This window comes from Hyaena hyaena, unplaced genomic scaffold (assembly GCF_003009895.1).
Source record: "Hyaena hyaena isolate Hyena2069 unplaced genomic scaffold, ASM300989v1 scaffold_123, whole genome shotgun sequence".
NCBI classification, from domain to species: Eukaryota; Metazoa; Chordata; class Mammalia; order Carnivora; family Hyaenidae; genus Hyaena; species Hyaena hyaena.
The window spans coordinates 3,501,996-3,528,220 of NW_024080756.1; the positions used below are offsets into that span (position 1 = coordinate 3,501,996).

The following is a 26,225-nucleotide window of genomic DNA, read 5'->3' on the forward strand; positions in this document are numbered from 1 at the left end:
TTGCATTTAAAGTAGCATCAAAGTGGCCATGTTTAGGAGGCAGTTGGGTCAACTGATCTGGAACTTCGGGGGATGTAAATGGGGGTGGTCATTTCCTTCTGGGGATGCACATGCATATGAGTGATAATTAAAGCCAGTGGCTAGGGATGAGACCATCTAGGAAAAGAGAGTAGAGCGAGAAAAGTTCTTCTACTGAGTCTTGGGGGGATCTGACCCTAACAGCTGAGACAGAGAGAAACCTCCAAAGGTGGCAGAGATGGCTAATCAGAGAAGGGGAGGGAAAAAGACAGTGTTTTATCACAGCCTTATCAAGGGCTACTTATCCCTTCCTTCTCTCCCCTGTCACTTTTTTTTCCCTTTTTTTTTTCCTTCTTTAAAAAAAGAAAAAGAAACATATAAACCCCTATTAATTTAGAGACCATTTTTCTAATTAGCTTATGGAAGTTAGGGCTCCCAAATGAATTGAAGTAGATGTGGCCCAAAAAAGGAAAATATTTAAATGTGTTCGTAAAGGAATAGACTCTGTTAATGAAATTTATTATACAAATTGATTATTCCGTTAAAATAATATGGCAAAACTTGGGAGAAAAAGACGAAATGAGTCTAGCTTACAAAATAGAAGTATTTTCTGTTTTCTTCAATATTGTGTCTCAGTTGGTCTTGCAGTTATTACTTGTAAATGCTTCTGGAAATACTTAGTATTTGTTTTCCTAAGTCATAGCCCATATGAAAACCTTATGGATCTAGAGTTTTCTGGGTTTTTTTTTTTTAACCTTTTCCACTTAATTAGTAAAGAATCTAACAGGAGTGTCTTTTTGCACAGTACTTTCAACAGGATAACAAAGAGCCTGACAGAGTACGCCTTGTGTTGCCACGGCAACTGTCCAAGAGGGCTGTTGTTTTGGAGTGTATGTGCCTTTGTGTGTGTGTCCATGGGTGCCTGCTGTAAATTGAAATCCTCCAACTAGGTTCTTAAAATGTCAACTATTCATTTTTAGATTTCTAAAGCTATGCCAAAACCAAGAGGAATTAGATTTATATGAGATTATTGAAATTCTCACCTTGTTTTGTTTTAGGTTCTAGTATATTTTAAAACAGTAATAATTTTAAGTTTATATACTCATCTCCAGATAATTTGCAGTCTTAACCACTCTTGAAATCCTAAGGCAGGGGCGCCTGGGTGGCTCAGTCGGTTAAGCATCTGACATCGGCTCAGATCATGATCTCGTGGTTCGTGGGCTCGAGCCCCAAGTCGGGCCCTGTGCTGACAGCTCAGAGCCTGAAGCCTGCTATGGATTCTGTGTCTCCCTCTCTGCCCCTCCCCGTCTCGCTCTCTGTCTCAAAAATAAACATTTTTTTAAAAATTAAAAAAAAAAAGAAATCCTGAGGCAAACCAGTATTCCTTTTATAAATGTGACGTAAATACACCGAATGGAAATATTACTGACGGTAAATAGCTGGCAAGGAGCCAGTTTTAGCAGGAGCTCCTGAAACAGGTGCAAAAACCTGGATAGGGGAGCTGGACACTTTCACCCATGGTTCTGGGGACATTTCTTGGAAGTGGATATTAAATCCAAACTGGTCAATGGCTACACTATTAGCCCAAATACTCAAAGCTGTATTTCGTTTGAGTATGATCCCTTCCTTCAACTCCTACAGCTCCTTCAGTGTATGGGTGTGGACTAGGGAGAAATGACATCAACCAACATTTACTGACACTCAGTGTGTGAATTAACTCAGTTCTCACAGTAACCCTATGAAGTAGATCTTTCTATCGTCTTCATTTTACAGATGGGGAAACTGAAGCGCAGAGAAGTTATGTAACTTGCTCAAAGTCTAACAGCTAGCAAGGGGAAGAACCAGGCAGGATTCAAACCCAGACAGGCTGACCCCCCATCACTAAGCTATAAATGCCTAGTGTTAACAGCTGCTTTTATAACCACCATGGTAGGAATACTGAGTAATTAGTGTGGACAGCCCTCACTTTGATCCTCTGGACATCATCTGGGTTTGTAGACATCTCTGTATGCAGACATGTCTCTGCTCTGTTAATCTTGAATTTTGTTTTACTATTTAAATATAATATTTAAAATAATGTACCTTTATTCCTTTCCCAGTACCCAGCATATTGTCCCTATCGTGGAAATGCTTCTTGGACAAGCATACTTTGCTTGACTTACAGTGTGGCATAGAGGTGATTTAGCCATCATCAGAATGGCGGCTGCTGCTTCCTTTCACTGCCACCTTACTAGGCTCTAAGTTCCTAGGGGGCAGCCGATCTTTGCATCCCCTGTTGCCCCCAAAATACTTTGTTAAATTGCATGCTCAGTAAATATTTGTTGAAATGTACTGAATCTCATCCCCTTTCTCTTCCGTTTCTGTCAGAGTCTGTATGAGGCCCCCTGAGCAGACACCCACCTGCCCAGAAACCCACCTCACCAGCATCCCTCTGGTTTTCAGCCACACCCCCAGTGGCTCCGTTCTCCCCCCATCCTTGAACATTCTTTAGCTTTTCCCCTATTCTCTTTCCTGTTCCTAAGCCCTCTGCTCTCTCATACTTCTTTATTCCCTTCTGAGGGAAGAAAAAAGTTAAGCACATGAGGTTTTCAGCTTTTTTTCCTCTTACCCTGTTTCCACTTGCACCTGAGACCAAATGCAGAGTGAGAAGACCGAGTGGAAGGACTGGCTGTGCCAGGGAAGGAGGGGTGTTGTGTGGCCCAGCAGTGATTCACTGTATTCATGCAAGACCAACCTGTTCTCGTTTTATACTCCTACTAGTTCTCCAGGAGTTTTTAACTAAGCAACAAATGCCAATCAGTGGAGGTTAAAAGGAACACAAGCACACATATTATTAGTGCCTGCTATTCTGCAGCTCACCTTATTCCAAGAATATGTCTCACTCATTTAAAAATTACCTCTAAGAAATGATTCAAAATATAAGACATAGAGTTTAGATAAATGATGTCTAACTTAGGGTTCTTCCAGCAGAGGATAGGCTGAATGTAATATAAGGTAAATAAGTGTACTTACTCTTCTAGGATCATCAGGTTGAATTTATTCCCTGAGTCCACCTCGAACTAAGAAGCATTTACTGACCTTATGGGGAATGCCCCCAGGTAAGGGTTTCTGTTAGGGGAGGGGCTTCACAAATCACAGGGTACTTTCACACAGTCAGAATTAGTGCATCTTCTCACAGTGATGAGATGAATGCGACACAGTGGCCATGATTAACTCAACTCTGTTTTCTTTTCATGTATCGTTTTCAATAATATGTTCCCCATATATGTGTCACTCTCTGGGGTCCCCCACACTGATTTCACCTAGGCGTCTGCAGACACACTCTGGTCTCTGTGCTGCAGGCTAGTATTTCTATCTTAATGGGTAACCCTTGTTATCTTTGCTAAACACCCATGGTACAGTCTTTACAGGTTTAAGAATTTGGAGCAGTTGGGAGGGAGTGATCAATGATTAATCAGCTAATTCCCTCCACGGACACTAGGCTGTGACCTCTTCCTCACCTCAGAAATTACCGTGACAGTCATTTTTCCTCTTGCATTCTCTTCTCTCTTTTTCTGTACCCTCTTTGGTTTTTCCTTTTTATCTTTTCTATTCCTGGGTGATCCCTTTCTGTTCACTCCTTGCCCTTGTGTTTCTTTTTACTTTACCTTCTTCTCTCCCTGGCTATCTCCTCTCCCTCCGCATCCTCTCTCCATCCCTCCTGGGTGTTTTTAATTGTTTTTTTTCTTTTTTATACAGTAATCTCTCCAAAACAAAAGTTTCCCTCCTGTATTTTAGGACAGTGCTTTCAAACTGTAATTCTTGACTCATTAGTGAGCCATGAAGTTGATTGGGTGGGCCCCCACACAGTGAAATAAAATAAAACCTAGCTGAATCCAAAAGAGAGTTCAGCGCATGGTGAAAAGTATAATTGTCTTGTTTAGTGGCATTTTATTTCTCTGCATAAATACAGCTGTATACTGGTTTGCTGTGCAAAGTGCATTTCTTACTGTAGGTAACAAGTACAGGTTGGATTTATATGAATGCACCTTTTCTAGAACCACATGACTTAAAAAGTTTAGCTCAGTTCCTGGCAAGTAGGTATTTAATAAATGTTAGTTGAATGGAAGTGTGTTTGAGTGATTTGTCTCGGGAGTAATTAGAAACAGAGAAGAGAGGTCAGCAAGAAAAAGGAGTCAGGAAGAGATGAGAGAATATTCTGTGGTATATCCATCATGGGTAAAATACAGGCCTTGAAAGATATACTCTCGTTACGTAAAATGAATTGAGAGCTGGGATGGGCATGTAAGGGAAGGAGGTGGCAAGAAGCCAAAGCTGAAAGAATGGAAGAGCCATTGAATACTTAGATAAAACAGTATGCCTCTTTATTGGTATATTATCCACAATAGCATCTGCATACTATTTTAAGATAGACTTAATGGAGCAAGGGGAAATTGTTGAAACTTTCAGAGAGGGCTATCCTGAAAGGTTTCTAGCATATAAAGAATAATAAACGTAAATTTAATTGTAGGTACTGGAGTTATTAATTGAAGGTATCAAGTGCCTTTATTATGTATTTTTTTAAATGTTTATTTTTGAGAGAGAGCAAGTGGGGGAGGGGCAGAGAGAGGAGGAGACCGAGACTCTGAAGCAGGCTCTGTGAGGTCAGTGCAGAGCCCAACATGGGGCTCACAAATGTGAGCTAATAATATGAAGTAAAATCAAAAGTTGGATGCTTGGACGCTTAACCAACTGAGGCACCCAGGTGCCCCTTATGTATTTTTTAATTGTGCGTATTACCTGTTTTATTTTAGTAAAATAAAATTTAAAAAGCCCCACTTATGGGGCCTTAGCAGGTTCACATGAAGTCTTAAGTACCCCCTTAACATGGGTTTTGTCATCATTGTTTTCAGGAACGTAGCTCCTCTATAGGGTTAACCTTACTCATAAGGGGTTAAAGACAGTAAATGGCAGATATTTAATACGTGCTCACTATGTGCCAGGTTTGATATTTGCAGTACATAGTTGAATGGGATATACTCCCTACGTCTGAGGGTTTGCATTGACCTGTGGGGTGGTGATTCTGGGTGGTAGGTAGGGAGGTGCTATGAAGATGATAGCGGAGGAGACTTTGGGGGTACAGAGAAGAACCCAAGTCAGACAGAGATTCCTGGGCAGGCTTTATTCTCAGGCTAAATTCTAAGGGAAAGATGGAGTTATGTGGTTGAAGAAGACAAAGAAGGCTTTGAGCAGAAGCTCAAGACCGTGTACCACTTTTGAAGATCCATATGTAATCCTCTGTGTAATGCAAGGGGATTGTCACTGAGAGACATAGACAGGTAGGGACAAGTTTGGGAGGAGGTGCTAAGTGAGAGAGAGTGACCTGGGTCCTAGAGCTCTGTGTTAACCAGGAGAGTGATAGGCTTATATTTGCATTTTAGAAAGGTCACACTGCAAATAGCCTGGAGAATGGTTTGGAGGTAGGGAGGTAAACAACATATCTGTTAGAAACATCAGGACAAGAAAATGATTAGAGTCTGCTATTGACAATTGAAATAAAGAAGGGGGATTGTCTTGCAAAGGTAGACTCTATAGCACTTGGTAAAACTCGGTATAGTGGATTGGGTGTGAGGAACATGTGAGAGACTGGCACTTTCTGATGTGGTTGACTAAATCTGGGCCACCAGGATTGGAGATACATGACAGACTTAAGTTTGGGGGCTAAGGTTTCATTTATGACAGTAATAGCACAGGTAAGATGATTTGTCTGTGGTTCATAAAGTTTTAGATTACAGAGATTAATTAAGTTTAAGTTGGGGGGGGTTTGCTCTTGATTTAAAAAAAACAAGCAAGTTAAATTTCCTTCTCTAAAGGGGTCTGAGTGAAATAATTTATTATACATGCTTTTAAAATGTCCTGGAGACTCATGTTCAGATTAGAAAGGGAAAATACTTCAATTGCTGATAAAGATGAAGATTAGGAGGGCACTTGTAGGGATGAGCACTGGGTGTTATATGGAAACCAACTTGACAATAAACTATTTAAATAAATAAATAAATAAATAAATAAATGTATTTTTAGCCTGTAAAAATACATGTCATATTTTTTACATGAGCAAGCAGGTTAATCCTGGGGGAACAGATTTGGATATCTGATATGGTCATGTGAGGGATATTACTCATTGGCTTTCTTAGCCCTGTATGCAGGAATCACATTTTGTAACTGCTTAATCTTTTGTTATTTTGTTAGTTTACCAAATTATCAACAATTTTGTGTATGGAAGGTGAGTGGGATGGCTTTGGGCAGATGGAATGATTACCAAGCCCTGTGCTATATCACCATGGCTTCCTGACAGCTATTCCTTTTGCACAACGAAAATGTGTGCCCAGGTATGATGTAGTCAATGCCCTTCTCTTTGATCATATATGATAAGTCTTCTTCAGTTAAGATAAATTTTTAGTTGAAAGACAAAAAATACTTTCAATTTAATATTTAAATGTAGATATACTGCTCTCTGTGTCACGCAGAACCCCTTGATGCTTTTACACATGGTTTAAAAAATGAAGTACAAATCCCATTAAGTCCTGATTGTGTTTAATATTCACTGACAGGCATCAGTAGTCTTTTAATGTTATATGTAACTTTCCTTATTTATCATTTTATTTTATTATCATTTTCTTTATGGTCTTATGAAGAAATTTGAGGAATACTATTATAGAAATCAGTTGCATTATGTTTTCATAATTAGAAGTCTGTTCATATTTTATAAACATCCTTATGCCATTCCCTCCCAATTTTACGGGAGCAGAAAGTCCTCAGTAAATAGAACCCAACGTGGTATTTTTAATCAAAAACCAATCAAGGGATGCCTGGCTAGATCAGTCGGTGGAGCATGCAACTCTTTGTCTTGGGACTGTGAGTTTGAACCCTATGTTGTGTGTAGAGACTGCTAAAATAAAATCTTAAAAAAATATTTAAAAATAAAATAAATAAATAAATAAAAAGACTGTGAGTTACTAGAGGGCAAGGCTTATCTGTTTTTCTATCCCCAGGTTATTAGGGATACCTGATATGTAGCAAGCATTAAATAAATTATGAATGACTAATATTCAATATTTAATCATTTTACCTTTTTTAGGAATATCATGCAATAGTCAAGTGTGAGGGAGAGATACCAGGGTTAACCAATTGAAGAAAATGGCAAGACAAAAGACAGATATTTGTGAGTTTTTATTTGACTATACACTTGACCCTTAAACAACATGGTGGTAAGGGTGCCAACACCCCCTGCCCTATGTAGTCAAAAATCCGTGTTTAACTGTGGACTCTCCAAGAACTTAATGATAATAGTCTATTGTTGACTGGAAGCTTTAGTAATAACATAAAGTCGAGTAACACATGTTTTATATATTTCTACTGAATTCTTACAATAAAGTAAGCTGGAGAAAAGAAATCGTTAAGAAGATCATAAGGAAAAGAAAATACATTTACAGTACTATACTGTGTTTACCAAACAAGCAAACCCTGCCTGTAAGTGGATGTACACAGTTCAAACCAGTGGTGGTCAAGGGTTATCTGTACTTTATTTTCAGGTTTAAATGTAGCAACTCAGACTTCTTGTCAGGTATCTCATCAGTTTCTCAGCTGACAAATATTGCTGTCCTTGTTAGTTAACTTCTACATTATGTTAGTAGGATAGGCTAAAATAGGGCCATGATTTTCTTTTTTCATTTTATTTAAATTCAGCTGTATTGAGATTTAATTGACGTACAACACTGAATAAGCTTAAGGTATACAACATAATGATTTTATATATATGTCTATTATAAAAACCACAGTAAGGTTAGTTATCACATCCATCATCCCACGTAGTTGTGTGTGTGTGTGTGTGTGTGTGTGTGTGGTTAGAATTTTTAAAAAATCTACTCTTTTAGTAACTTTCAAATATACAATACAGTAAATAATTGGAAGTTTGTAGCTTTTGACCACCTTCACCCGCTTCCCTACCCCTACCTTCTGCCTCTGGCAAACACCACTCTGTTCTCAGTTTCAGTGAGTTCAGATTTTTTAGATTCCACATGTAAGTGAGATCATGCAGTATTTGTCTTTCCCTATCTGACTTATTTCACTTAGTATAGTGCCTTCAAGTTTCATCTGTGTTGTCACAGATGACAGAATTTCTTTTTTTTAATGTTTTTAAAATGTTTTTATTTATTTCTGAGGAAGAGAGAGAGCATGAGCAGGGGAGGGTCAGAGAGAGAGGGAGACATAGAATTTGAAGCAGGCTCCAGGCTCTGAGCTAGCTGTCAGCACAGAGCCAGATGTGGGGCTCACACCCACGAACTGTGAGATCATGACCTGAGCCGAAGTCGGACGCTTAACTGACTGAGCCACCCAGGCACCCCAAGAATTTCTTTCTTTTTAATGGCCGAATAATATTCCATTACACACACACACACACACACACACACACACACACACATTTCATAAATATATCCATCTTGCATTTCTTTATTCATCCATTGATAGCCATTTAGGTTGTTTCCATGTCTTGACTATTAAGCAAATAATGCTGCAGTCAACATAGGGGTACAGATAACTCTTCAAGATAGTAATTTCCTTTCCTCCAGCCATATACCCGAAGTGAAATTGCTGAATCATATGGTATTTCTATTTTTAATTTTTTGAAAAGCCTCCATACTATTCTCTGTAATGGCTGTATCAGTTTACATTCTCAGCAGCTTAAAAGGGTTCCCCTTTCTCCACATCCTCACCAACCCTTTTTATTTCTTTTTTTAAAATAAAAACTATTCTAATAGATACAAGGTGATATCTCATTGTGGTTTTGATTTGCATTTCCCTGATGATCAGTGATATTGAGCACCTTTCATGTTCCTGTTGGCCACTTTATATATCTTCTTTGGAAAAATGTCTATTTAGGTCCTTTACCCATTTTTAATTGGATTATTTGGAGTTTTTTGTTTTGTTTTGTTTTTGTGTTTGTGTTGTATGAATTCTTATATATATATTGGATATTAATCCCTTACCAGATGTGTGGTTTGCAAATATTTTCTTCCATTCTATAAGTTGCCTTTGCATTTTGTTGATCATTTCTTTTGCTGTACAGAAGCTTTTTAGTTTGATGTAGTCCCGCTTATTTATTTTTCCTTTTATTGCCTAGGCTTTTGGTGTCCTAGCCATAAAATCATTGCCACGACCAGGGTCAAGGAAATTTTTTTCCTGCATTTTCTTCTAGGAGTTTTATGGTTTCAGATCTTACATTTAAGCCTTTAATCCATTTTGAGTTAATTTTTGTATGCAGTGTAAAATAGGGATACAATTTTGTTCTTTCACATGTGAATATCCACTTTTCCCAGCACCATTTATTGAAGTGACTGTCTTTCTTCATAAAATATTCTTGGCTCTGTTGTCAAATTATTTGACTGTATATGCATGAGTTTATTTCTGGGCTCTCAGTATGATTCTGTTGGTCTGTCTTTTCTTACGCCAGTATCATACTGTTTTGATTACTATGGCTTTGTACACAAGCTTGAAATCAGTTTTGTCTTCTTTCTCAGGATTGCTTCGGCTATTTGGGTCTTTTGTGGTTCCATGTGAATTTTAGGGTTATTTGCTCTATTTCTGTAAAAAATGCTATTGGAATCTTGATAGGGTTTATATTAAATCTATAGATTACTTTGGATAGTATGGACTTTTTAACAGCCCTAATTCTTGTAGTCCATGACCATGGGATATCTTTCCATTTATTTGTCATCAGTTTCTTTTTTCAATGTTTTACACTTTTCATTGTATCATCTTTTACCTCCTTGGTTACATTTATTCCTATGTATTTTATTGGTTTTGATGCTATTGTAAATGGGATTGTTTTCTTCATTTCTTTTTCAGAGAATTTGTTGTTTGTGTGTGGAAATGCAACTGACTTTTGTATGTTGACTATATCCTGCAAATTTAGTGAATGAAGTTATTAGTTCAACAGTTTTTTGGTGGAGTCTTGTAGGATTTTCTATATATAAGATAATGTCATCCATAAAAAGAGATAATTTTACTTCTTCCTTTCCTATTTGAATGTCTTTCATCTCTTTTTCTTGCCTGGTTGCTCTGGCCAGTACTTCCAGTACTGTGTCAAATAGAAGTGGTGAAAATGGGCATCTTTGTCTTGTTTCTAACATTAGAAGGAAAGCTTTCAAACGTTTCACCATTGAGTTTGACGTTAGCAATGTACTTGTCATAAATGACTGTTATGTTCTTCTACACACAGTTTATTGAGAGTTTATCATGAGTCAATGTTGAATTTTATCAAATGCTTTTTTGCATCTATTATTCTATTAATGTGGTGCATCATGTTGATTGATTAGCATATGTTGAACCATCCATGCATCTTCAGGATGAATCACATTTGATTACAGTGTATAATTCTTTTAAGGTCCCCATGAATCTGTTTCCTTGTATTTTGAGAATTTTTACATTGGGGATATTGGCCTGTAGTTTCCTTTTCTTATAGTGTCGTTATCTGTCTTTGGTACCAGGGTACCATATTCTATGCTGGCCGCATAGGATGAGTTTGGGAGTGTTCCCTGGTCTTCATCTTTTTGGAACAGTTTGTGAAAGATTGGCTTTAATTCTTCAGTAGAATTCATCAGTAAAACCATCTGGTTCTGGGTTTTTCTTTGGGGGCAGGTTTTTGCTACTGATTCAATCTCCTTACTCATTAGTAGTTTGTTAAGATTTTATCTTTCTTCATGATTCAGTCTTTGTTGGTTGTATGTTTCTAGGAAATTATCCAATTATTGTCCAGTTTGTTGGCACATAGTTGTTCATAATGGTCTCTTAAGATTCTTTGTATTTCTGTGATATCAGTTGTAATATCTCCTCTTTCATTTATAATCTCATTGATTTGAGTCCTCTCTCCTTTTTTCTTGGTGAGTCTAGCTAAAGGTTTGTCTATTTTGTTTATCTTTTCAAAGAATCAACCCTTGATTTTGTCTGTCTTTTCTATTGTTTTCTTATTCTCTAATCTCATTTCTGCTTCAATCTTTATTATTTCCTTTCTTCTGCTAGTTTTGTTCTTCTTTTTGTAACTCCTTGAGGTGTTAGGTTAGTTGTTAATATGAGATTTTTTTTTCTTCATGAATATATTTATCTCTGTGAACTTACCTCTTAGAACTGCCTTTGCTGCATCCCATAAGTTTTGGTTTGTTGTGTTTCCATTCTTATTTGTCTCAAGATATTATTTTTATTTCCATTTTGATTTCTTCTTTCATTCTTTCATTGTTTGCTCAGCAGTGTGTTAATTTACATATATTTGTGAATTTTCCAATTTTCCTCCCGTTATTGATGTTTCTAATTTTATTCCACTGTGGTAAAAAAAAGAAGAAAAGAAAAAGATACTTAATAAAATTTCAGTCTTCATGACTTTGTTGAGACTTATTTTACAGTCTAACTCATGATCTATCCTAAAAATAGATAGTTTTGTTGTATGCTTGAGAAGAATGTTTACTCTGTTGCTGTTAGATGGAATGTTCTATATGTGTCTGTTAGGTTCATTTGGTTTATAGTGTTTTTCAAATCTGCTATTTCTTTATTCTCTGTCTAGGTAATCTATGTATCGTTGATACTGGGGTATTAAATGTGTTGCTGTTTATTTCTCCTTTTAGTTCTGCAAGCATTTGCTTTATATATCTAGGTGCTTTGATGTTGGATGCACAAATATTTACAATTCTTATATCTTTTTCAGTATATTATTGCTTTCTTTGTCTCTTTTGATAATTTTTAACTTAATGTCTGTTTGGTCTGATGTAAGTATAACTGCACTGCTGCTTTTTGTGATTACCAGTTGCTTGAAATGTCTCTTTTCATCCCTTCACTGTCTATCTATGTGTGTCCTTAAAACTAAAGCCAGTTTCTTTTAGGCAGCATATTGTTGGGTCTTGTGTTTTATCCATTTAGCTACTCTATGTTCTTTTGATTAGAAAATTTAATACAGTTATGTGTAAGGTAATTAATGCTAGGTAAAGACTTACTGTTGCTATTTTGTTCATTGCTTTCTGTTTTGTAGATCCTTTGTTCCTTATTTCCTCTCTTGTTACCTTCTTTTGTGATTTCATGACTTTTTGTAGTAGTAGTATGCTTTGACTTCTTTTATGTATCTACTATAGGTTTTTCCTTTGCAGTTAGCATGAAACTTACGTAAAATATCTTATATGTATAACAGCCTATTTTAAGCTGATAACAACTTCAATAGCATACAGAAACTTTATATTTTTGCATCTCTTCCCCTTACATTCTAGGTCACCAATGTTAACAGTTCACATCTTTTTTATATTATGTCCAAAAATAAATTATTATAGTTATATTTTTTAGATATGTTTATATTTTAACCTTTAAATTAGAGGTGCAAATGAATTACACACTACCATTACAGTATTAGAGAATCTGACTTTGATTATATATTTACTATTACCATTGAATATTACACATTCATATGTTTTTGTGATGTTAATTAGCATCCTTTATTTCCTCTGCCCACTAAGACCCCTGGCCAGACAGGGCCATCAGCTCTGCTATGCAGATGAGCACAGCCACAACCTAGGATCTCTGTTAGGACACAGCTACAAAGAGAAATGTGGTCTGCCAAGATTGAGCACTGATTTCTATAAACCCTGCCTACCTTCTCAGTGGTCAAGCCCGGCAGATTTCCTGTGATCCCTGTGAGGCAAGATCGAAATTGGCCTCCTGGGAAGGGTCCCGCAATGCTGGGGACTAGATGTACTTTGGGCTCTTTTTTCCCCCAGCATAGAAACCATAGGCCCAGGGAACCCCTCTTGGTATGGTGCTATGCTGCCCATGGAAGGGGCAGTGTGGTCAGAGTGTAGCCACTCCTCTTACCCTTTGGAAGGTTATCCTTTTCAATCTTTGTCTTCCCCGGGGGTGCTTCAGCCTCATCCCTGGGTTCTGAGATTTTCACAGAACTGTCTTGTCTATGGATATTTGTCAGTTGGTCTTGTGAAGGGGGCTGGTCAGGAATGACCTGTGTCACCATCTTGATCCATACTTTCCTAATTTTCAGTTCCCTGCTGCTACCAAATTGCTGAAGCTCTTCAAAAGACTTCTTCAAAAGCATTCCTTCCCCATTTGTAACTATGTCTTAGAATCCTGTGATCAGCATGCCTAGAATAGAACCATGATTTCCTGATTTCCATTTGTCTGTTGTTTTCAAATACACAAAGCTCTAAAAGTTTTGCTTTGTTTTTATATTTAACTTACTCTTAGAATCTTATGATTAAAAAAAATTATAGCAGTTTGATCTCAGTTGAAAAGAATGAAAATTTTTCCATTTTAAAAATCCTCTCAAACCCACGTTCCATTAGCTTATAAAAAACACTCCAGGATGGTTTACATTCATTAGCAAAGGGTCATCGTTTCTATTCTATATGTGTGATGTCACCAAAACACTAATTAAGCCCCAAAATACTTGAATAAAATGCATCCTGTCCTGCTCCAGAAGTAAAAAGGATTTGAGACTATCTTGACTTTCTTAACCATTTTGTTTTCATGTATAATTGTGTTAGAAATTCATTACTTAATGTTAAAGTCAACCAGCCCTGTACATCAAAGTAATATTTCTTGGAAAATAAAACTCTTTTAGGCTTATTTCAAAAGATGAATAGCTAAATTGATAGTTCCTTTATTATTTGGTTAGAAAATAGTAAGGTAAATTGACTACAGTTAATATGTTAGAAATACATTTATTTCTAACAATAGAATAGAGCTAGGAAAAACATTCTGATAATCTCAGAAGAGTCTATAAATGTTTAGCAGATAGAAAAAGAGCAAAATGTAATTTTAGGTATCTTTTTGGGAACTCTAAATGAAATTGCTAGTATAGCTCAGATATATTATGTATTTGGTTCCAGATGACTGCAGTAAAGCGAATATTGCAATGAAACAATTCAAATATTCTCCAATGAATGTAAAAGTTATGTTTATACTACAGTGTAGTCTATTAAGTGTGCAATAGCATTATGTCTAAGAAACAATTTGTAGACCTTCACTTACAAATACTCTATTGCTGAAAAATACTAACCTTTTAGCAAGTCATAATCTTTTTGCTGGTGGAGGGTCTTACCTCGACGCTAATGGCTGCTGACTGACTGTTCAAGGTGGTGGTTGCTGAAGGCTGAGGTGGCTGGGGCAGTTTCTTAAAATAAGACAACAATGAAGTTTTGCCTTCTATGGGCTCTTCCTCTCATGAACAATTTCTCTGTAGCATATGACTGATAGCATTTTACCCACAATAGAACTTCTTTCGGGATTGGAGTCAAACCTCTCAAACCCTGCCACTGCTTTGTCAGCTATGCTTATGTTATCTTCTAAGTCCTTTGTTGTTATTTCAACAGTCTTCACAGCATCTTCACCGGGAGTAGATTCCATCTCTGGAAACCACTTTCTTTGCTCCTCCCTAAGAAGCAATTCCTCATCTGGTCAAGTTTTCTCAAGTGCAGCAATCCAGTCCCATCTTCAGGCTCCACTTCTAATTCTAGTTCTCTTGCTATTTTCACCACTTCTGCAGTTACTTCCCCCACTGAGCCCCTCAGTGTCATTCTTGAGGGTTGGACTCAACTTCCTCCAAACTTTTGTTAATGTTGATATTGTGTTGTACATCTCCATTGCAGCTAGCCTTTAAGAAACTTGTAAAGTTATGGTCGAATCAAAGACAAATATTTACAATTATCTGGAACAATTATTATAATACTCCTTCATTTTCTAATTACATATCTTCATGTGCCTCAGTCAAAACAACATATGGTGACAGAGTCAGCCAGAAGCAGATTTGAGAATTCAGTTGTCTTGTATTAAGACATTGAAGAGATCATGAACATGTCAAACATTACTTCCTTTGTCACTAATTTTCTTTTGTTTTGAAAAATTCAATTATTTTTCATTAAAATATATTATGCTAACAGTTATTGGGTTTGTTATTGTTATTTTTAAATGAATAAATATTTTTTAATTTCTTAGTTTTAATTTCTCATATGGTAAATATCAGTAGATGCAACCTATGTAAACCAAAGCTTCTTGGGGTCCTCGGTAATAGTTTTGAGAGTGTAAAGGAGTCCTGAGATTAAAAAGATTGAGGGGGCGCCTGGGTGGCTTAGTCAGTTGAGCGACCGACTTTCGCTTAGGTCATGATCTCGCGGTTAGTGGGTTCGAGCCCCGCGTTGGGCTCTGTGCTGACTACCAGCTCAGAGCCTGGAGCCTGTTTCAGTCTGTGACTCCCTCTCTCTCTGACCCTCCCCTGCTCACGCTGTCTCTCTCTCTCTCTCCTAGAAATAAATAAAACATTCAAAAAAAAAATAAAAAGTTTGAGAACTTAATGGCAGAGAATATTTGAGCATTTATGTTCATATGCATCGCTGAGGCAACCAAAACATTACTCTATTACGGCCTTGCCCATTCCTTGCCCAGTCCTTACTCAGTCCTTGTCAGCAGGGCGCTCTCCCTGGCTGGTTGAAGAAATGTTTATTTTCTATGCTTTTTTTTTAATCACTTAAAAAATCAAGAAAGCAGATATTTTCTTTTTAAAGATTTCTATCAAAACGATTTGAACCTCAGGGTGCCTGGGTGGCTCAGTCAGTTAAGCGTCTGACTTCAGTTCAGGACATGATCTCGCTGTTTGTGGGTTCAAGCCCCGTGTGGGGCTCTGTGCTGACAGCTCAGAGCCTGGAACCTGCTTCGGATTCTGTGTCTCCCTCTTTATCTGTCCCTCCCCTGCTCACATTCTGTCACTCTTTCTCAAAAATAAATAAACGTTAAAAAACATTTTTTTAAAATGATCTGAATCTCTTAGGATACTTTCATTCAGCTCCAAATAACAGAATATCTAACTCAGCTGGCTTAAATGATAATTTATAATTTCACCTCGCTGAAAGATTGCATATAGGGCAGGCTCCAGAGTTGGTTGGTTGAGGAGCTTCATGGGATCATGAAGTGCCAGTTTCTTTCCCTCTCTCTGCACTCCCCTCCTCAGAGAAGCCTCGTCCTCAGACTGACAGCAAGATGGCTACAGCAGGTCCTTGTGCCACCATCAGACATGGTAGTGCCAAAGCGAGAAGAGGGACATTTTCCCTATGTCTTCTCCTTAGAGACAAGGGGTCCCAGGACCTGCTTAGTAGACTTCTCCTCATGCCTCAATGGCCAGGGTTGGGTCACATCCAGTCCTTAAATGTGTCACTGCCAAGGATTATGGGCTTACCGCGACTGGCTTAAAACTAATCATTTTGGGGGACCCAGATATGAGGAAGTCCTCCACAATGATTTGGTTATTAAAAACAAAACAAAAAATCCCTTTTACCTATTGAGTTAACTGGAAATTCAGTTGTACAGCTGCCCAGTATGAGAGGCAGCACGAATCTGCACAAAGTGTTCTGAGCCTAAGACCCAGGAGCACTGTGGTCTGGTCCTGCACGTGGCACTCATGGGCTCTGAATCCCCTGTCATGGCCATACTCCCTTGTCTGTCAAAGGAGGGCTGGGACTAGAGCACTAGTTCTGTGACCCTCTGGCTCATGGGTTTCTTCATTCACTCTCTTTCATTCAGTAGTATTTATAGTGTGCTTGCTCTCTTAGGAAAGGCACAGGGAAGGGTACGGATGCACACTGGAATGCGGCGCCTTTAGCCACAGCCATCTGTTCCCCCTCCTGCGCTTACGCACACACTGAAAGCCCGAAGGGGAGTAAGATCCAGACTGGTTTTTCCCTTATAGGATAAATTGTTTAATGCCCTTGGCAAAGAGCCCTCGCTAGGAGGCTCATTAGCAAATGGTGACATCACAGGAGTTCTCTCTGATCTTATTACAATGTAAAATGTGTCCAGAAATGAGAGCGTAGAGCATCAATTCTGTTCTGACAAGGATGGGTCTTTGTCTCAGAGAAGATGCTCCTGGGCCTGGCCGGCTGGGACCGCCGCAGTTCCAGCAGCGCCGGGAGGGCTGGGATGCGGGGAAGCGGGCTGTTAAGAGAACAGCAGAGTCATGAGAAATGAGGCTGTGTTCTCTGAGCACTCAAGGGCACTCTCACGGTTTATTTTTCAGATAGCATGTCAGAAAGGTTTTGCTGCTTTAAAACCGAGTTGCTCACGTTTTGCAGGCCTTTCGCAGATGCTGTGTTGGTTCATTTCTCATGTCACATGGGGCGTTATCTCGGAGACGAGAAGTAGGACTCACGTGATCCCTGCCTCAAGTAATATTTGAGTCACTGTCAGGTGAAGCAGGGCTTTTTCAAGTTGCTTTAGGGTCCAATATAAGTGGAACAGCGAAGGTCACTGAAGAGAAAATCCTCCCAACACATAGTGCTGTCAGCAGTGACATGTAAACATTCCATTATGGAAAGCCATGGTCCTCCCATTACCATGAGTACCTTAGCAGAGGCTGGATAACCCTCTGTCAGCAGTGTTGTGAAGAGGTTCTTCATTTGATCTGAGTGTGGACAAGATGATTTGGAAGGAAGGTCATCTCTTAAATTCTGTGATTGTTATCACAGCCATGAGACCTCTAATGGCTTGAAATCATTAGCTGTTTGAACCAGAAAGCAAGGGATTCATTTACTCACCGAGAATTTATGAAGCACCTACTATGTGTCAGATACTGTTCTAGACACTGGAGATTCGGCAAAGAACAAAACTGGCAGGACACTCGGGGCACTTGTATTCTAGGGGAGGCAGACAAGCGCTGAATTAATAAATAAGACCGTTTCCTATTAAGAAATATGCTCTAAAGAACACACACCAGGGTGATGGGAGAGAAGGGCTGGGAGAGAAGGGTGGGGATCTGTTTTAGATTAGGTTTTGAGGGAAAGTCTCTTTGAGGAGTTAGCATGTGAGCTAAGACAGAATGCAGAGGAGGCATCTGCCCTGCGATGACTGGGGAAGAATGTTTGAAACAGAGAGGACATGCATGGAAGAGCAGATGCGAGCAAGCATGGCAGGTCTGAGAAGCAAGCAGAAGGCTGAGCGAGAGGCCCAGAGGGACACATGTGGGGTGGAGTGGGCATGGGTAGGGGCCAGATCTCACAGGACCTCCCACAGAAGCTTAGCGTTACTCTGTCCAGTGGGAAGCCCCTGCAGGGTTTTCAGTTGAGTGGCCTGTGCTCCAGTTCGCATCGGTAGAAGATGACCATGCGTGCTTTCCAGAGGATGGATTGTAGGGTGCGAGGATGCAAGCAGAGAGGCGAAAAGGAAAGTCAAGAGAAATGTAGTTTCACAGAAGCCAAGAGAAGAAAATGTCTCATGAAGGAAGGAGTGGGCAGCAGTGTTGAAGACAGAAGAGTCAGCAGGGAAGTTATTGATGGCCTTGGTGAGCAACTGTTCATGGGTGGTAGCTTTATAAACCCATTTAGAGTGAGTTTAGGGGGAAATGGGGAGTAAGAGGACATGGGGGATAGAACCCATTCTTTTTAAAAAATGCTATAAAAGAGTGCAAAGAATAAGAACGTGTCTGGAGGGGAATATGAAATCAAGGGATTGTTTCTAAGATTGAGTTACTCTAGCAACTTCTTTGTGCTGATGGAAGATGAATTTTTCCAGCAACTTCTTTGTGCTGATGGAAGGGCCTCTACGGAGAGGCATATGCTAGGGATGCTAGACAAAGAGTGAGTAATGGCAGAAGAGAGATCCTCGAAAGGGCATTGTGAATTGTTTTGGCTTTTTATGGAAATCCGTAATTTCATTATCTTTGATTTTGATTAGTTTATTGGGGTGTTCTTGTGTTAAGTTGAACTATATGGAATTACCAGTATTCACACATTTTTGATGTAAGAAAACAGCACCATTTTGTAATTCTACCTATAGTAGAATTAGGATTTTCTCCCTTAGACACTTGAATTTCTGTCATAGGTTTTTATAATTTATTATATTTTTAACATGGAAGAAACAACCTCAAACTTACCTAAAAGTTACAGTTACAAAAGAACATCCTCCTTCCCCAAACTATTTGAAAGTAAGTTTCAGACCTGTTGTTCTCTCTCTCTCTCTCTAGCATTTGAGTGGGTATTTCCTAGAAATAAGAACATTCTTCAACAAAATCACAATACAATCTAGTATTATCAGGAAATCAACATCAGTGCATTGCTACCAACGAATCCCTAACATCATTCAAGTTTTTGCCAGTTGTCCCAATGATGTCCTTACTCACAAAAGGATCTAGTTCGGTTCCTCCCCTTGCATTTAGTTGTCATGTCACTTTAGTCTTTCTCACTCTGGAACAGTTCCTTCTTCTTCCTTGATTTTCATTCCCTTGACACTTTGATGAATTCAAGCCAATTATTTTGTAGAGCGGCCATGGATTTGGGTCTGTCATGATTATCTTCAGGTTATGAGCCTTCAGCAGTGTGGTAGCCAGCCTTCAGATTGGGCCCCACCTCCTGTTATTCCCACCCTCGTGCAGTCTTCTCCTTCACCAGGGTTGATCTTTGTGACCCAGAGCATACAGTAGAAGTGATTAAATTATGGAGTGACCCTCTCGGATCACTTGTTCTGTGGGAAGCCAACTTCAGTGGCATGAGCGGTTCTGTGGATAGGCCTGCATGTCAACTGAAGCACACCGCCAACAGCCAGCGAGAAACTGAGGCCTGCCAACAAGCTAAATGAACTTGGAAGTGGGTCTTCCAGCCCTAGTTAAACCTTGAGTGGAATGTCATCTTGGGTTCAACTTGACTTCAGTATTGGGAGGGACCTTAAACCAGACTCACCCAGTGAAGCCACTCCCAGATCCCTGAGCCCCAGAAACTGTGACATAGTTTGTTGGCCTAAGGTACAAAATGAATATACACAGGAGTATCACAGAAGTGATGGTGGGTTCTTTCCATTGTATCCTAACAGACGGCACACAATTTCAGTCTGTCCCATACTAACGATGTTTATTTCCATCCCTTGATTAAAAGTGGCATCTTCTGGGCTTTTCCCCTATGAAGTTGCTCTTTTTTCCTTTTAATTGATGAATATTTTGTGGGAGATACTTTGAAACTATGTAAATATCCCATTCTTTATCCAACTTAACAACTTTTTCAGTTATTTCTCTCTGTGTGAGATCTTGGCTTCCTAGTTCATTCAGTGGAGAATAATCTGTTACACTCATTATTTATTTTGATGCTCAGATTGTCCCAAATTTCACCAGAGCCCCTTCAACCTGGCTCCTGTGTTCTTTTGACATGTCCTCATCATTCTTTGAACACTTCCCTTGATTTTTGGCACAAGATGTTTTAAGCTCATCATGTTCTTTGCTGGCCCCAGCCCTGAAATCAGTCATTTCTCCAAGGATCCCTGGTTCTTTTTAGTGGAAAATGGTATGAAAGCCAAGGTCTGGGCACTAGGTGTGTCTGCTGCTATTGGAGGTGTTGCTGCTCCCAGGCTTACTCAAAAGACATGCACATTTACATATGTAGCTATGTAAATATGTATAGGCAGACATATCTATGTAAATAGCATAAATACAGACGTGCACAAATATACATATACGTGTATACAACCATATAGTACATATAACTTTACATATTCCTTAATGCAAATGTATATATTTGTAAATATAGTAAATTTAAATATACATATATTTAAATCTGTAAATTCATACAGATACCTCTAATTGTAGGATATCCAGGGTTTCTATCTTTCCTTCTTTCCATATTAGCGACTTCTTTCTTCAATTGTGGGAAACTTGGCTCTTGTTACCCTAATTATATTTATTTATTTGATTAATCCCCTGATATAATCAGCCTCCCATCACCATTGCATCTACCCCTCTCCCCACATGGACGCCATCCATTCAGGCTCTGACGTCCATCGCAGAGGCACCCAGTTTCGAATGCCCTCCTCCTCCCCTTGGGCCCCAGGCAACCCCTCCACATGGATGCCCTTCTCACCCACACAGGCCTTAACCCCCCTCAATTTGTCCTTTATAGGGACCTACCCTGCTTGGGCTCTAATTCCCCTCTCCAAGCTGTCCCTCCCAGTGTGGATGCCCTCCTCACTGCACTTGGGCTCAGACACCCCCCAGGCTGTCACAAACTGCCTCTCCTTGCTCTGCCCCATCCGATGGCTTTAAGGCTGACTTGTTCAGGGGAGGAAGGGGAAGAGCAGGGCTCTATGATTTTATAAAGAGTGTCAGCTGAAAAGGCCATTCTGTTCTCCCACAGCTGAATTGTGAATTTCTTCTGTAGTAGTGGGTTCCAAATTTCCGATGACACCAGCATGTCTTCGGAAACCTGTTGACATATAAATCCCAAAGCAAACAAAAGACAACAATAAAAACAGGAAACAACCAAAATGTCCCTAGAAAAATGGCTGAATGATTCTAGGGAGGCATTCACTTTTCATTTTGTTTGTTTGTTTGTTTAATTTTTTTAACATTTATTATTGAGAAACAGAGAGAGACAGAGCATGAGCATGGGAGGGGCAGGAGAGGGGGAGACACAGAATCCAAAGCAGGTTCCAGGCTCTGAGTTGTCAGCACAGAGCACCATGTGGGGCTCAAACCCACAAGTGGTGAGATCATGACCTGAGCTGAAGTCGGATGCTCAACCGAGTCACCCAGACACCCCTCACTTTTTATTTTGGACTTTTAGTTATTCTTTAAGTTTTCTACATACATTCTTTTATTTATATTAATAGTACTAACAGACTATGGGCCATGCTTTATAATTTTGTATATTGAAAACATAATTAGCATTATTATTATGTTTTAAAGATAAAAAATTCAGAATTTAAGACCCTACCGGTAGAGATTCTGAGTCAGTGCACCTGGGCTATCACCTGGGAACCTGTGTTTTATAAAGTTCTCCAACTGAATATAGTGATCAGGCATGTGGGGGGGAGGACCTGCTCCACAGGAGTTCCCTCAGCAGCTGTCTGAATACGCACTGGCACTCCATCACAGATGAACATTGACAGAGGTGAAGCCATATGAGTCTCTCTGAAAACTCAGGACTGTTAGGTTTGCTTTTGAAGACTCATGATCCTACTGATACTTCCTTCCAAAACAACTCTGAAAAGATGTAGGTTAAGTACTCCTTGAAACTGTCAAGGTCAGGGGCACCTGAGTGGCTCAGGTTAAGTGTCCAACTCTTGACTTCAGCTCAGGTCATGATCTCAAGGTTCCTGAGATCAAACCCCACATCAGGCTCTCACTGACAGCATGGACCCTGCTTGGGATTCTCTCCCCCTCTCCCTCTGCCCCTCCCTCTCTCTCTTTCTCTCTCTCAAAGTAAGTAAACTTAAAAAAAAATTAAAAACTATTAAGATCATTGAAGACAAGGAAAATCAACTGTCAGCCAAGAAAAAAGTAAGGTAACAAGACACCTACATGTAATGTATATCAAAAAGGACCCTAGAATAGAAACAAGACATCAAGAAGAAACTAAATGTGGACTTTCAGTTAATAATAATGTGTCAGTACCAGTTCATTAAGTGCAACAGTTGTACGTACTAGTGGAAGATGTCAGTAATAGGGGACACTGGGTGTGGCTATGTTGGAACTCTCTGTATTCTGCACAACCATTGTACAAATTTGAAGAGGTTCTAAAATTAAAAGTTTATTTGAGGCACCTTGGTGGCTCAGTTTGTTGAGCATCTAACTCTTGATTTCAGCTCAGGTCACGGTCTCACGCCCCGTGGGGTTGAGCCCTGCATTGAGCTCTACACTGACAGCATGGAGCCTGCTTGGGATTCTCTCTCCCTCTTTCTGCCCCTGCCCTGCTCACCAGCATGAACTCCTTCTCTCTCTCTCTCTCTCTCTCTCTCTCTCTCTCTCTCTCTCAAAATAAATAAACTTTTAAGAAAGCTTATTAGAAAAAAGATGCAGGATACAAGAGATGTAATCATATGACATGGCAAACGCATTGGTAGCATTTTGTAAATCGAAAAGGTAAAAATATCTGAATGGGCATGAAGCATAGAAGTTGGGTGTCATCACCTCTGTGAGGGAGAAAAGGCACATGACCATTACTGTAGCCCATTGGTCTACTGTAATTTCCCATTTCCCACACCCATTTCCAGGAGTGACCCACCACTGCTGCTGCTGTTCTAGGAAACTTGAGGACAGAAGGGACAGACTGCTCCCAGAGGTCGGTGTGTAAGGTCTGATAGATGACCAGTTGCTCCAGAGTCTACAGAGGCCACATACAGGCAAGGAAAGGACGTCTCTGGGAGGTGCAGCTACGCTCTTTGCCCTTTGAGAACAGCTATTATGCTCCTGAGGTGTGACCTGTCCCTTCTTGGCACAACAGCCTCAATGCTGTGCACGATAACCAGTCCCTATTGCCTGTGGCTCAAAGCCAAGTGAGTTACAACTTGGAAAACAATGTGGCCAAATACTGCCAGCCACTCTTCTGGTGTTTGTAATAAAACATAGCTGAAATAGAGAAAAACTATACTTTTTTTTACACGAAGATAGATATCATGCCCTACAATAACGGGAGGGAAACCATACAGTTTATAAATTGCGTCCTAAATTGGAAGCATCTTAGCTATGTTAGGTCTGAAAATTATTCCGCTTCATTTCTCTAAACCCAAAAGCTCTTTGAAAAACACGAATGACATTTTTGTCTTACAGTTCACAGAGAGAATGTACAGTGTTGTTCTGCCATACCTCGGCCAGTAAGAATATCGGTGGCTGTGGCCGACACATAAAAAGGACCACCACTGCCACTCACATTATGTGCTTGTGGTAGACTGTCCCTTCTGTCTCCTCTGATGGCAAGCACACATGGCCAACTGTGCCCAGCTGTTGGAAGTATCCCCTTCCTGCTAGGCCCTTCCAATAACAGGGGTCACCCGGGAAGCCTGGCTGCCCACCCCTTGGTAAAGCAAGAGAGCGCTGGGGCCGCATCTGCTTTGCTCACTGGCGTGGCTACGTTGGTCAAAGTTCAGGTGCAGAAAACATAATCCATTTCAGGTAGATTAAGCAGAGTGATTTATTACAGGATTTTAAGTGATTTTTTCAGAATCACTGGAAGACTGAAGGAAAAAACTCCAGACACAGCCTTTAGGAACCACGTATGGCCAACCCTCAGAATGGCTTCTGCATTTGCCTTGATCAGGAAACTATTACAAGTAGCTGCTGGGTGCAAAGCCAGCCTCTTCAGCTCTAATCAGGGAGCCAGTACTGCTGTGGCCAGGTCAGGAATACATTGCTTTTTCACAGTCTGTAGAACTGATACCCTATATCTTGCTTCCTTCCATGTGACTCTGCTCTAAATTAAAGCCTCCTGTGAGTACAAGGTGGTGGGTAGAACCTAAATGACGTTTTGAACCCTAACTGCAAGGGAGTATGGGATTGTTTTTTCTGTTTTTCAGCCTCAGCACACTAGAAGGGGATTTCAGGCAGATACTGGGGAATCTAAATGCTGTTGTCTGCCCCAGTCTGTCCTTCTAGCCACCCGTGTATCCATGCATACTCCTCTGCTATCAGTGGAGCCCACTCCCTTCCTCACAAGTCACTGCATCCCATTCAAAGCCCAAGATCTCTGGGTTTTGTGCAGCTGTCTTCATCAGGTCCAGATAAGGCTTCTACTGACCTATAAACAAAAAGGCTACCTGTCTTCCCCAATATACAGTGCAAAGGAAAATAAAAACCCTCATTCAGAAAGGGAGAGAATAGGAAACGTACAACTGTCATTGGTGTTAGCAGTCATCACTCCCATCAGGCAAGAATGGTGAAGGCACCCTGCTTAGAAGGCAGAGTGAGGTCCTCGGGCAGCCCTCTGGAAGGAATGCCTTGCCCGTTAAGCCCCATGACCCAGATCCAGCTGGTATACTAGCCATCTCCCATCCACAGCCATGAAAGTGTAGCTGATAGGTGGTTGTTTTTAATTTTCCCAATTCTGCTGGTACTCCTGCTGCTATATAGGCACTGCCTAGTTAGCCAGCTGCAGATAAACTACAAGATTAAGGGTTCCCCCACCTTCTGCCTATGCCCCCCAAGTCTCTGCATTGCTAAATAGCCTCCACATCTGGACATCTGCAGCCTACAGCTGTCTTGGAGGAGACCAAGTCCTGATGGAGTAGATGTGGGAATCGAGCTGGGGTAGACTTTGCCCCGGAGCAGCCCTACATGTTGTGGCAGCGTCTACCTTAGCAGCAAGGACAGTATGGCCACACAGCAATGATGTGCCAAATAGGGGGAGAGTGGAAAATTTTCTTTTTAAAATAACTACACCAAGTTGGTTCTGGGAAGAAGACAGTGACAACATAGTTTTAAATTCTCTGAATCCTCACAGAAAACAGAACAACTAGGTAGCAAAACCGAATACCCATAGGCATTCACCTCAAAACTATGCGATAAGGTATCTCCAAAAATGCCTAAGTAAAAGCAGGTGGTGGAGGTGACCTACCAACAGCCACCAGACCTCTCGTGTTTGTATGAGAGAAAGAAGCGGAGAGAGAACAGCAGGGTATCCGACACACCTGAATAGCTGACAGGAATGTTCTAGAGATCACTGCTGGCCAGTTTGAGCACAGCCCCTGAAATGGGGAGGTTTTACCTGGTTCAGTACTAGCTAAGTGCAGGGGATTCTGGGTGGGTTCTGAAAGGAGCTGGGGCTGTCTGGGCCACATAAACTTTTGAAACCAAACAGCCAAAGCTCGCTTCCAGGGCAGGGCACCCGTCTGACTTCCCACGGACTCAAAATTGAGCAGGACCATGAAGGAAAGAGAAAAGCAGAGAAAGGAGAGAAGTGCAAGAGATCTCAGAAAGCAGTCTGCCACGGTTTTAAATACTTCACAAAAACAACTAAAGAAATTCTGTCAAGTCAGTCAACCTCCCTTGAGCTACACCTTCTAAAAGGTTCAGGAAAACTAATTTTGTCTAATGAGCATAAGAAAGGTATCACGATCCAATCCCATATAAAGTTATGAGGAGAACAGAACACAGAGCAGGGAACTTTCCCTACAGACCTTGAAAACATGCCAGGAAGACGTCAATAAAAGAGATCAAAAGTGAAGCATGCTATTTCAAAATGAGCTTAAAATACAAAACTTAAAAATTCAAAAAGAAATGAAGTAAAACATAAAGATTTAAGAGAAAGTGTCTAATATTGGCAACAGGCAAAGATTTAGCATGGATGATAGGAGTCCTGAAGAAGAAAAATAAAGCAAGAGAACAGAAAAAAAAAAAAAAAAAACTAAACACTGTAATGCCAAAAAAAACTTAAAATACAAAACTT

General features: G+C 40.0%; 1 protein-coding gene across 1 annotated transcript in view; it reads left to right on the top strand.

The window, feature by feature from the left end:
- The window catches only part of FIG4 (FIG4 phosphoinositide 5-phosphatase), a 131,812-nt gene that overhangs the window by 92,940 nt on the left and 12,647 nt on the right, over positions 1-26,225 (top strand). The window lies entirely within an intron of this gene.